General features: G+C 34.8%; 1 protein-coding gene across 39 annotated transcripts in view; it reads right to left on the reverse strand.

Annotated features, from left to right (window-relative positions):
* The window catches only part of MAP2 (microtubule associated protein 2), a 305,526-nt gene that overhangs the window by 137,096 nt on the left and 155,139 nt on the right, over positions 1 to 13,291 (reverse strand). The gene's annotated exons all lie outside the window — the stretch shown is intronic.

The following is a 13,291-nucleotide window of genomic DNA, read 5'->3' on the forward strand; positions in this document are numbered from 1 at the left end:
ATTAAAGACTTAAACATAAGACGTAACACCATAAAAACACTAGAAGGAAACCTAGGCAAAACCATTCAGGACATAGGCGTAGGCAAGGACTTTATGACCAAAACACCAAAAGCATTGGCAACAAAAGCCAAAATAGACAAATGGGACCTAATCAAACTCCACAGCTTCTGCACGGCAAAAGAAACAGTCAATAGAGTGAATCGGCAACCAACAGAATGGGAAAAAATTTTTGCAGCCTACCCGTCTGACAAAGGGCTGATATCCAGAATTTACAATGAGCTAAAAAAGATTTACAAGAAAAAAACAAACAAGCCCATTCAAAAATGGGCGAAGGATATGAACAGATACTTTACAAAAGAAGACATACATGAGGCCAACAAACATGAAAAAATGCTCATCATCACTGGTCATTAGAGAAATGCAAATCAAAACTACATTGAGATACCATCTCATGCCAGTTAGAATGGCGATCATTAAAAAATCTGGAGAAAACAGATGCTGGAGAGGATGTGGAGAAATAGGAACACTTTTACACTGTTGGTGGGAGTGTAAATTAGTTCAACCACTGTGGAAAACAGTGTGGCGATTCCTCAAGGACCTAGAAATAGAAATTCCATTTGACCCAGCAATCCCATTACTGGGCATATATCCAAAGGATTATAAATCGTTCTACTATAAGGACACATGCACACGAATGTTCATTGCAGCACAGTTTACAATAGCAAAGACCTGGAACCAGCCCAAATGCCCATCGATGATAGACTGGACAGGGAAAATGTGGCACATATACACCATGTAATATTATGCAGCCATTAAAAATGAGGAGTTCACATCCTTCGTAGGGACATGGATGAACCTGGAAAACATCATTCTCAGCAAACTGACACAAGAACACAAAATCAAACACCACATGTTCTCACTCATAGGTGGGTGTTGAACAAGGAGAACACATGGACACAGGGAGGGGAGCACTATACACGGGGGTCTGTTGGGGGGGAGGGGGGGACAGCGGTGGGGTGGGGTGTTGGGGAGGGATTGCATGGGGAGAAATGCCAGATATAGGTGAAGGGGAGGGAGGCAGCAAATCATACTGCCACGTATGCACCTATGCAACAACCTTGCATGTTTTTCACATGTACCCCAAAACCTAAAATGCAATTAAAAAAAAAAAGAAAAAAAAAAAGAAAAATTAGTTGCATATTTTAGTACAATAAATGATATATGCTATGTACTGTACACAAAACATATGTATTTTGTTTTAAATCATTCATTTAAAGGTGTTAAGAGGTATTATATAGGAGCATGTTTTAACCCAAGTAGATACACTTGAATCTTTTTTTCTTTAATATGAGTTAATGTGTGAGATTATAAAGTTAAAGAAAAGACCTTGGAATACTTAGCTAGACTATGATGGTGTCAATTGGACATAATTGGTTTTATATTTTCTAAAATGATACATACTAATATTGATAAGATTTTCTCTTTTCTGAAAAATGTGTTTTGTACATTTTAGCATTTAAAATAAAATATTCATCTTAAAAAAAAAAGAACATCCTTTTAAAAATGAATTATGGAAAAGTATTAATCAGAAAATAAGAAAGAATTCTTGGGAATTAATATATGACTACCCAAATAATTTGAATTTAAATTGATTGCATAATTTGAATTGATCTTAAAAAATAGAATTAGCAGGACTAAAGGTAAAGTTGATGATTCAATTAACAACAACAACAAAAAAAACCAAAAACCTTCTCAAATGGAGAAAAAGTGAAAGAAAAGATTTAAAATATTTGAAAAAGCAGACATTATAGACCCCTGAGGTTACATATTTATCATTAGGAATCCCCTAATCACAGAACAGAGGCAGAAATAGAATGAAAAATCAAAGAAAAGCAAACCACAGTTCCTCTGAATTTAAAAAAATCACTAAAAATAGTCTGATTGCCAAATAGGTCAAATGATAAAGATCTTCATCTAGACACATCATTTTCAAATCACACAAAACTCCTAAAGCCTACTAGAAAGAAAACCATCAAAGTTTTTCACAGAAGAATGAGAACCTGACTTATTTCAGAGTTCATATCAATAACACTGGATACTAAAATGTAATGGAGCAAAACTGCATAGCTGATCACATTATCAATCAAGTATAAGTATTACATGAAGATACATATGGTATAAATACATAGGTACAAGTATAAGTACATATAGTATATATAGTATAAGTACATATAGTATAAGTACTATATGAAGATAGTACTTGTAAAGTCTTGTACTTGAAAAGACTCAGATTTATCAGTGACCAGCTGCATACGAATACATGCCTTCAGAAGAAACTCCAGTCAAACCAAAAAGAAATACAATAAAAGACAATGTGAGATAGAAGACACTGGGAAAGAGGAATTTAGTCTAGAATGAGGGTAAGTAAGCCATGGCTTGTGGACAAAATACAGCCACCATCTGTTTTTTGTAAATAATGTTTTATTGAAAAACAGCCATGCCTATTCATTTACTTATTATCTATGGTTTCTTTTGTAACTACAATGACAGAGTTCATTGTAGCTACAACAGAAACTCTGTAAGTTGCTGTGATGGTGATTAGATGACCCTCAAAGCCAAGAATATTTACTATCTACCCCTTTAAAGAAAAAGTATGCTGAGCCCAGCTTAGAAGAAAGAAATTAGGTTGAAAAGGCATTAGAGTCTCTGGATCTCAACGTTAGGATATAGTCACTTGAAAAGGAGGAGTTGGGAAGATACAAGATCACCTTTACTTTTCAGTGGTTCTGATTACAGTGTTTGATTCAACAGGAAAAAATATTTTTTGAATCAACATAAACAAAATACAGATTAATTATAAATAGAGAACAGAATACATTCATAATAAAAATAAACCTTGACAATATAAAAATTATAATAATCTAACAAACAGAAGGGAGAGGGAGAAAGTATTAGTGTGCTAAATTTCTCACTTTTTATTGTAGTAAGTCAACAGATACTGTCCAAGGTTAAGAAACGGAAGTGTACTATTTACAGCTAAAATGGTAATCAGAAGAACTCTTGGGGAACAGCAGTTATGAAAATAGTTTTCACTGGGATGAGAGATTGGGGATGGGAACATGGAGGAAAACTTTCATTTTCTTTTGGTCCTCTTGTTTGGCTTGTTTTTAAATTTTTATTTGTTTACCATGAATAGGTATTACTTTAACTTAAAAATGATAAATTCACCTCTCATTCAAATATACTATATACCTATTCTACGATAAGTACTGTTTAAGGCAGTAGGAAAATAGCAGTAGGGAAACAAAAGTCCTCATTTTTTTTTTTAGACTTTAAAGTCTTGTGGAAGGAGATAGAAAATGAACAACTTTGGCATTACTGACATTTTGAGCCAGATAACTCTTTATTGCAGAAAGCTGTTCATTGTAGGAGATTTAGCAGCATCTCTGGCCACCTCTACTCATTTGATGTCAGTAGCTCTTGCTCCAGTTGTGACAATAAAAAATGTCTCCAGACATTTCCAAATGACTCCTGGCAGAGGAGGCCACAGGTTAGGGGAAAAGCCTTGGCTTTGGGGTCAGACAGACTGGGTTTTATTTCAGACTTCACAAACAATTAGTTCCTTGTCTTTGGAAAATAGACATAACCTTACTAAACCTCATTTTCCTCTTCTGAGAAATTAAGCTTAAAAAAACCTGTCTTATGAGCTTTTTTGTTTTGTTTTTTCATAATCTAGCAAAAAATGTATGTACTTGGCATATAATATGCATTAAATAAACAGGAGTCATTATTATTTTAACTCTAATTGTAATAATGACCATGAAGAGGAGGACAGTAGCAGGTGGAGTGGAGGCTGTGTGCTAAGGCTAGTGGGTGAGGAGGAGAGTCAGCCTAGGCCTTGGATGCTTGGTTGAAGGTTCTGGTTAAGCTCCAGAGCAGCATTCTTCAATCAAACCTACTGTGATGATGGAAATGTAATATAATATATAATGTTCTATAAAATGAATGCGGCTATAGGTGCTTTAAATGTGGTTAGTCTGACTAAAGAAGTCAACTTTCAATTTCTAAAATTTTTTATTAATTTGAATTTAAATAGCTACATGTGGCTAGCGGCTACTGCGTTTATTAGCCAGCACTGTTTGAGATAGCAAATGAGAGCCACTAAGGAGAGAGAAAAAAATAACAGCAATAAAAAAAGGGTGTTCTAGTTTGTCTGGAAGATTAAGGTAATAATGGTGCTTGAGAAAGGGAGACCAGATAAACACAATTCAGTAGCCCTGGTATGCTAATGAGAGCATGGATGGGATGGTGGGAAGGAGAACTGTGGAAGAGGTGGGCCACTAAACAGAATAGCCTCAGTGGACCCATTCCCATGGGTGTCTGCCTCAGGACACCTAACCACCACCTTGATCCTAACTCAGCAGCCCCTGAGGTCATCATTTTCCTTACATATGTTCCCCTTCCGTGTCTACATCTGAGACCAGAACTGAGATCCAGTTCAAAGTTTCTCTTTATAAGCTCTTTTAATTATCCTAACAATGGAGAAATCACAATGCCTTTGTTTTAAAATGTTTCTCCATTGATGTGATCTTTTGAAACTTTAATCATTTTCTTTGCTATTCTGGATTCTTATTGAGTTATTTACCATTCACTTAAAATTCTGTGGAACTCAAAACTGAACAATAAATTCTTATTAATCTATCCTTTCAAATGTGTTTTAAATCAATAATATTGAATTGTTTCATTTTCTGTGATATATTTAGCCTTATCTGCCTTTATCGTTGAAAAGTTTTAAACCATTTCAGCAAAGACTGTGTTATTTTTACTAGTATTTACATAAACCCACGCCACACTAATCCAAGACTTGGAAGGGCAGGAATCTTTTGAGGTACCAGGGCAATCCACTTAGTATAGGTCACCACTGCCTTAGATAGGTTCCTTATTTTAGCAATCAAGTCAGGGCATTATTAAAATATTGTAGATTTAGGGCAATACACTCATTTATCTGCTTTAACTTCATAGTAGTAGGAAGTAAATGTTTTGCAGTCAGAACAAGGATATGTGTCCCAGGTATACCATTTCTAGTGGAGTGACTTGGGTAGATCACTTGCATTCTTCAAACTTCCATATTTTCTTTTATAGCAAATATAATAACAAGGTCTGCCTTTTCCATTCCAAAGAGTGTTGGAGTTTTGGGACACCACATATTAGAAAATGTTTCATACTACTTAAAAGTGGTACAGAAGTAGTTATTTTTTTTGTTGTTCTTAAAATTTAAATGCAGCTTCTTAACTGGTTGAATTATTCCAACAATGTTATAATTCACAGTGGCTGTGTTTGTGAACATAACATAGGGAGCTTATTCCATTAAGCATGCACACATTGCGTGCTTAATGTAATACATTACATTTATTATTTCTCTTTTATCTCTTGGATTATCCACTTTCCTACAGAGGAAAAGTACAGCCAGAATTATATGAATTTCTCAGGCTCACAAGTATGATTTTTTAAATGTTTTGATTGTTAGATCTCATATTTCTCAAATGTCATCTTGGAAAGTCCATCATTTTAGGAATTTCTGCTCTCACTATTTAAAGTACAGGCCGTCTACTTAGGTTTGTTTTAAGATTCTGAAATATTACAAATTCTCCTGAAGTTATGTACAAAATTATGTTAATTAGTGGCTCTTGGGCACTATGTGAGAAGACTCCTTAATGCTTGCATGCTTCGCTTTATTCTGTATATGTTAACATGAAATCTTACCATGAGAAAAATCCTATAATAAGCAATAAATTATTTATAAAGTAAACTAGGTAGAACCATTGTTCACCTTGGAAATAAAATGTAAGATCTTCCCAAAAAGAAACATCATTTCTTAAGTTCCTACACATGATGAAGAAATATATTTTGGTTATAATGTGTTAAATGGAATATCTTTTCCTTAACAATTGCCAAAGGTGGACATCTGGCTTTTTAAAATGGTCATAATGTAGTCATTAACACCAGGAGAGAATCTGGAGAAAGGTTAACGCAAACCATCTGATGCAGACCCAAATGGAACCCACAAAAAAAAAGAAACGAATACTTATTCAGACTTCTATTTTTGAGAGAGAGACAATCTTGGAAGACAAGAGATGATTCTGTGCTACCCTAAGAGTCTTTTAACAAATGAATGCATGGGTATGGCATTCTAATTCTGCAAATTGCATAGTCAATTCCAGCTTAATTATGCAAAGAAGACCAGTGCTGTCCATTATAGAAAGAGTAGACTGACACATACACACACCCATGTATAACACTTATTTTAGCTTCAACCTGACATGTGCATCTAGAGTATTTTCTATATAGACAACATAAAGAGTACAAAGGTGCCTGTTAACATGGTTCGTCTCAAGGACCTTGCCTAGTGTTCTTGAAGAAATGTGATTATCAACTTAACTTGACTTCTCATCACATAAAAACGAATTTGATACTTCACTGCAATTTTAAATTTCTAGTTTCTAAGGACATTGTTCATGCCTATTTGGCTGTTTAAATATACACCAAATTACAAAATGATAACAAACCTGGTCATGGCATAGTCTAGAGAAAGAACTGGCTCCTTAAGCAAAGGATAAATGCTAATAAGGATGAGAATACCACAAATATTTAACATGCACTTGAGCTATTCTGCCTCGAAGGATGAATATGCTATATTTATTTGATTTTTTTCTTAGATATTTTATAGTTACAATGAGTGATGTGAGGAAAACCAAATAGGTCAGTGCTTCCAAGTTGCCACAGCTAAAAGGGATAACTAAAATTACAGTCTAGCACTGAAGGCAGAAAGGTAACATTCTTCCTGACAGAGTCTGTCAAGGCTTCTTATGAATACTTGGTCCCTCTGAACGCTCTTGATTGTCTACACACAGATGCATCCTCCTGTAGAGTTCTGACAAATCCCTCAGAAGAATGCAGGTTGCTGTCACCAACCAAAACAGTCCACCAGAAAGAAATGATTTTAATGGAAAAAAATGCTTTCCCGAAGTCAGTGACTATCTTTTAGTCCTCTGTGGCTTTAAGCAGAGTCACCCAGGGCTTTTAGTAGGAGTGGGCGGCAAGAAGATGGAATGTGGAGACTCAGAAGCTTCCTACAGAAGAGTGTGATAGATGTCAAGAGCTAAGGGGCCTGAGAATTCAGCTGTGCTGAAAATCCAGGCAGAGAGGACACTGAAGTCCAAAGAAATCATGAGGCAGGAAATAGAACTGCAGTTAAGAAACGGACACATCCCCAAACCCAAGCCACAGAAATTCATTATATGGCATAATAAACATTAAGAATGGGCAGAAAGAATAAAATGTCAGTGGCTCATTAGGGTTGATTTAATGGATTTTTTGTAAAACAACTGGCTGGAATTTAAAAACTCAGTAGAGAGGCAATTCACTCTTTGCATCAAAGAGGTTTAAAAGTATGCTATGTCGCTGCAAAAGAAGAGCTCACTTCAGACTTACTAACAACCACTTCTCCAGTCATTTCTTATTTTTCTTGCCTGGATGTTTGCCTTCTAGCCTTTTACTAATCAAAGTATGGTTTCCATGGGCCAGCAGCATCATTACCTGGGAGCTTGTCAAAATACAGACTCTCAGGCCCCTCTTTAGACCTACTGACTCTGAGTCTGCATTTTAGTAAGATCTCCAATTTTCTCATCTCTGCTTTAAAGTTTAAGATGCCAATCTCTTAGCACCTACTCTTATCCCTTTATAATTCATTCTCTGTACAGCTGCCTGAGTAATTTTAATTTTATTTGTTAGCTCACTGATTATTTCCACTCTCTAGAAGGAAAGTTCCATGAGGCAAGGAAAAGGGAATAGAATTGGGTATTCAATTAACATTCATTGAATGAATATCCTTCGGTCTAGGATAAAGAGCAGATGGGATGTGCAAGGTTTCCCATATTTTTTCTTTACCACTTGAAAAGTCTCACCCTCTTTTCTCTTGCTCTTATTTATAAGGAAGCTACATTTTGCATGTCAAGCCCAAATACTTATCTACATTCTTTATCTCCTTTCCTTTAAATTTATCCTTTTTCTGATTACACTTGTAGCACCTTGCTCTATTTGCCCCTGCCGTTGGCTTGTGATTTTCCACGTTAATAAGCAGCAAAAGCCCACTGAAGTCACCACCTTCTTGCTTTTCATATTTTATCTCTCTTTTCTTTGAGTCTGGACTTCTTAAGTGTATTTTCCTATTGTTTTCATATCCTTATTTACTCCTTCATTTCTCAAGATATTTCTGTCTCCACAATTTGATGGTTTAGAGTCAGACCCAGATTTAAAACTGTGCCTAAAACATGTGTGACATTCTGAGTCTCTGTCCCTTCACTGGTGAAGTGGGCATGATAGAAAAGACATCAGAGATACTATGATAATTAAAGTGCCTTTCACAGATGCTGGCACATGGCAGGTGCTAATGTGATCTCAAATTCTCCTTGGAGGGAAAGCCAAGGCTCATTTTGAAGCCACCAAATTTTATCTGTCCAGGAATTTGACAAAAGAGAATACAGTGATTTTGTTGTAAGTAACTATTCATTGGAAATCATTTAAAATATTGTGTAAGTGTAATGTACAAGCTATTCCACTGCAGCATTATCATAGTGAAAAATGGAAAACAGTAGGGAATAAAAATGTCCAATCTTTAGATGAGACAACATTATGCAGGTGGCAAAATGTTGTGAGAAATGTTTAAGACACTGCTGAAAGAAAAAAGGCAGAATTCAAAATTATATCCTTATAATTTTGATTATGACATTTTAAAAGCAATAGGATAAAAAAACATCAAAATGTTTTAAAATTGTTAACATTACTCTCTGGATTGTATAATAATGGGTGACTATTATTTCCTTCCTTATACTCTTCTAAATTTCACAAATTTTACAAAATGTGGATTTATTGTTTTTATAACAAAATAATTATTGAAATAAATGATAAACCCAGAAGCAAATTTTTTATTCTCATTCTTCAGTTTTTCTGGAAAATCTGAGTTTTAACTTTGTTTTCTATAACCTTCCCTGTCCTCTTCTTTGTTTGCTTTTTTTTTTTTTTAATTTTTCATTCAATTTTGTTAATTCTTGTCCCTTATTTTGCATCTTAAATGCAGGTGCTGCCAAGAGATTCCCTCTGGTCCTCTTATTCTTCTTGTTAATGTCACCCACGGCCTCCCTCCCTAACTTCCCTTCTCAGCTTTGGATCTGCGTGTTCTGCAATCTACGAGCCCAGTCCACCCACATACCCAGCCTCATGTCCTAAACATACCTTTTCATTTTTTATTCACGCTCTCATTCATTTAGCATTTATTGGCTGTCTACTATGTACTAGGCATTCTGCTAGCGACTAGAGATACAATAAAAATAAAAGAAGGATCTTTCCTCGCATAGCTCTCAGCTGTTTTCTCCCTTTACTTTTTCCAGTTATCAAATTCAAACTTCAGAGACACCTTTGAGTCCTTCTGCTGTTTATTCCTCCTACCAATCAAGCAGTTGTTCTACTCTGTTTATGAACTTGAGCTCAGAAGCATCTTTCATTATCATGACCTCTTTTTCATGCCCACAGTCAATACGTTCTTTGGACTTTTGTTTTCCCCTGGGATTATTCTATGACAGCTTCTGAAGTGATGCTTTCTTCAGCATGCTGTCACACACAATTCTGATTTAGCTCGCATAGAGCTATAAAATAAATCATCTGAAAACACAGTTTGGTCACAGTAGTTTCCTGTTCAAAGTATTCAATAGCTTCCCACTGAATAAGAAACAAACCTCCTCAACTGGCATTTAAAGTCCTCTTCCAATGTATTAAGTTGAACTGAATGAAATTAAATTTTATGTTTCAAAAACGATGACTATTAGCCATTTAATATGATGCCACTTTATATTCTGAGTCCTGTTTTTCTGCTTTATACTCTAGAATAGAAATGAGATCAGTCTGTGCTTTCCAAGCATGTTCACTTCCTTTGATTCCTTTGCTAATGTTTGTTCTTTCTGCAGCTCCTCCATACGTCGTCTCCCGTTGAATACTTCTATTCATCCCTAAGTTCTGCCTCAAAACACACATGCTCTATGAAGTATTTCCTGTTGAATCCTATTCCAATGATTAGAATGCCCTGTAATGAAGTTCCTTAATAAATTATCCTTAATATGGTACATATACACCATGGAATACTACACAGTCATAAAAAGAATTAAATCATGTCCTTTTCAGCAACATGGATGCAGCTGGACCCAATATCCTAAGCAAATTAAGGCAGGAACAGAAAACCAAATACCGCATGTTCTCATTTATAAGTGGGAGCTAAACATTGGGCAATTGTGGACATAAAGATGGTAACAATAGACACTGGGGACTGCTAAAGGGCAGAGGGAAGGAAGACAGAAGAGTTGAAAATGAACTATTGAATACTACACTCAGTACCTGGGTGACAGGATCATTCATACCCCAAACCTCAGCATCACACAATATACCCAGGTAACAAACCTGCATGTACTTCCTAAAATAAAATCTGAAAAAAAATTATTTATGTCTTTATTGTGGTACCAATAAGCCTTGGTACTACTTCCTCATCTTATTTTGCTGACTCCAACTGAGATCCGGAAGTGTTCTCCTGTAAATGCACTCCGGAAGTGTTCTCCTGTAATACTTGCAAGTAGAGAATCTTAATACATATTTGTGTAATTGTTAACAGCTTCAGTGATTTTTCTGACTTAGTTACCCTTGAGGTTGAATTGGTAGCTTTACTTTGTCCATGGCCCTGTTGCCTGCTTGTTAATTTATTTTGGCCATTTGAACATTCTTATGCCATTATTTCACTTCAAAAAGAAAAAAAAAACCCAAAACCTTGCAAGTTATGACATCAGTTATGCTATTTAGCACTTGGATTCTCTGGCTAATTTTCTTATATAGATTATGCAATTCAAAATAACACATCACTATAATGACATGGAAAATGCTTTATGAATGCATTTATTTTAAAACTTCCTAATTTATCTTTGACATTCATCCTTGAAGAATAAAATTCTTCAAGTTAAATTTAAAATATCTAAAAAATTAAAATACAGTACAGATTGAATATTAGTTAAGTATTTGAAGACATATTCACTTCTACCACAGATGGAAGACAGACAGACAGACAGACAGACAGATAGATAGATAGATAGATAGACAGATAGATAGATAGATATGGATATTTTGATTTATACTTGCAGATAAATCAAGATATTTACAAGTATACTGTTTTAACCTTATTGCATGGAACATTAAGACAATGACTAGGTACCAAAAATCTCCTATAAAAAAATGTGGTAAAATTTAGTGTTTAATATGAAGGACTTGGGGGCCAGACTTGAGTTTGTCCAACTGTAGTCTCAATTCATTTATCTGTAAAATGGAGACCATACCTATCTCCCAGGATTATAGGGAGAGCTAAAGGGGATAATATATGTTAAGGATTTAGGATATTGTCTGTCACATAGTTAATAAAAAAATATTTTATTTTTATTAACGAAAATAAATGACAGCAAGAAAGAATAGCATTCTCTAAAGCCATATGATTCTAAAAGTTTCTTGATAGATTCCTTAAATATATAGAAAAGATTCTATCTATCTATCTATCTATCTATCTATCCATCCATCCATCCATCCATCTATCCATCCATCTATCCTTATATGCTTTGCTGCTCATTATGGACTAGTAAGTATGACATCATTTCTCATATTACATGTATAGAGAAGGGATGGGGGAAAAGGCCTCCTCCCCTTTGCTGCAGCAAAATCTTGGCCAAAGACATGAAAAGCAATAAACAATGTCAAGCCTGGGAGTAGTATTTAGGAAGCGTCCATAAGCAAAGCTCAGGCTGCAGTTTGGCTTATTTCCCCGAGCTGATGAACGTGAAAAGGGATATTTCAAGAATTCCTCACATTTTAATCTAAAACCAGAAAAACCCTTTTCCATATGGCCTAAAAAAATTTCTATACATGGTTTGTCACTTTTCTATTCAGTATTAATAATCTAATTATTATTTATTAGAAACATGTAATGAATATTTTGGGTAACTAAAAAAAAAATGACCAGATGTCTGTTTCACAGTGTATAATCTTATGAAAGGCAAGAACAAATGGAGGTACAAAAAGTAATGGAGGAAAATGCTGACAAATCAAATAAACATTTATTGAATTCCTACTGTGACCCAGGCACTATACTATATGTTAAAAACATAAGTGGAAAAAAATATGAGTGAAATCAGTAAAGGAATTAACTCATCACAATATTGACTAGAAAAACCATGATATAGGGCCCTGATTTTCTTAGACTCCAGTAGTCAAATTCTGTTCTGATTTGACCACCCAATCCATTCTTTTAATAAACTCCTTTTTTATTATATGTACTTTGTCAGCATACCACTAGATGAATTTTTAACTGGTCCTACAAAATTTAGATGCCAGAGGCCTGTTAGTGAGGTCATATGCCCCTTCTCCAATATCCAGGCAAATCATAACAGAACTTATTAGTTCCTATTGACAATGCATCGAAGTCATTTTTTAGTAGTTAAATAATTTCCCCTTTTCTCAATTCATACACATACCCTAAAGTTCAAAATTAATATAATGAGTTGCTGAATGAGTATGAAGATTAGGAAATGGACCTTCATAAGAAATATATGCTCTCCAGATTTAATTAGATGGGAAAATACCAAATAGATTTTTTTTTCCACCAAACATAAATATTTTCACTTACTTTGAATGAAATATAAAAAGAGAGAATGGTCTCAAGGGTTTAACAATATCCGGGAGAAACAGTCCTATTTGGGGGATTTCATACATAATTCTACTGAGTAATTTCTGAGGAAGAAATGCAATATAATTTTATGTGTCTCCAAGACTAGTATTAGCTTTTGTTCACAGTCTGAAATAATGCAATTTCCTTTCTTAGAACACACTGATTTATTTTAACGCATTCATTCTCCTGTTCAAAAATCTTTATGTGATGCTGCCTACACTCTAGAAGGCTGAGGACAGTGTCATCTACCCCTTCCCTCTCTCCCACAGTAACTATCCACAGCAGCAAGGCTCTTAAGAAGTGCTTGTGAAATGAATAAATTAAGGTTCTCGTGATTACACATTGCAGAGAATATTAACAAAGGACGATGTATTACTCTCCTTCACCTGCTATAAATATTCACATTCACAGGTATACACTCACATAATATTTCAGGGTCAGTAGTTGAACATTAACTATTTTCAGGTATACTTTTTTAAAAACTAA

The sequence above is a fragment of the Aotus nancymaae genome, unplaced genomic scaffold (genome assembly GCF_030222135.1).
Source record: "Aotus nancymaae isolate 86718 unplaced genomic scaffold, 86718_ANA_hifiasm-v0.15.2.pri h1tg000008l, whole genome shotgun sequence".
NCBI lineage: Eukaryota > Metazoa > Chordata > Mammalia > Primates > Aotidae > Aotus > Aotus nancymaae.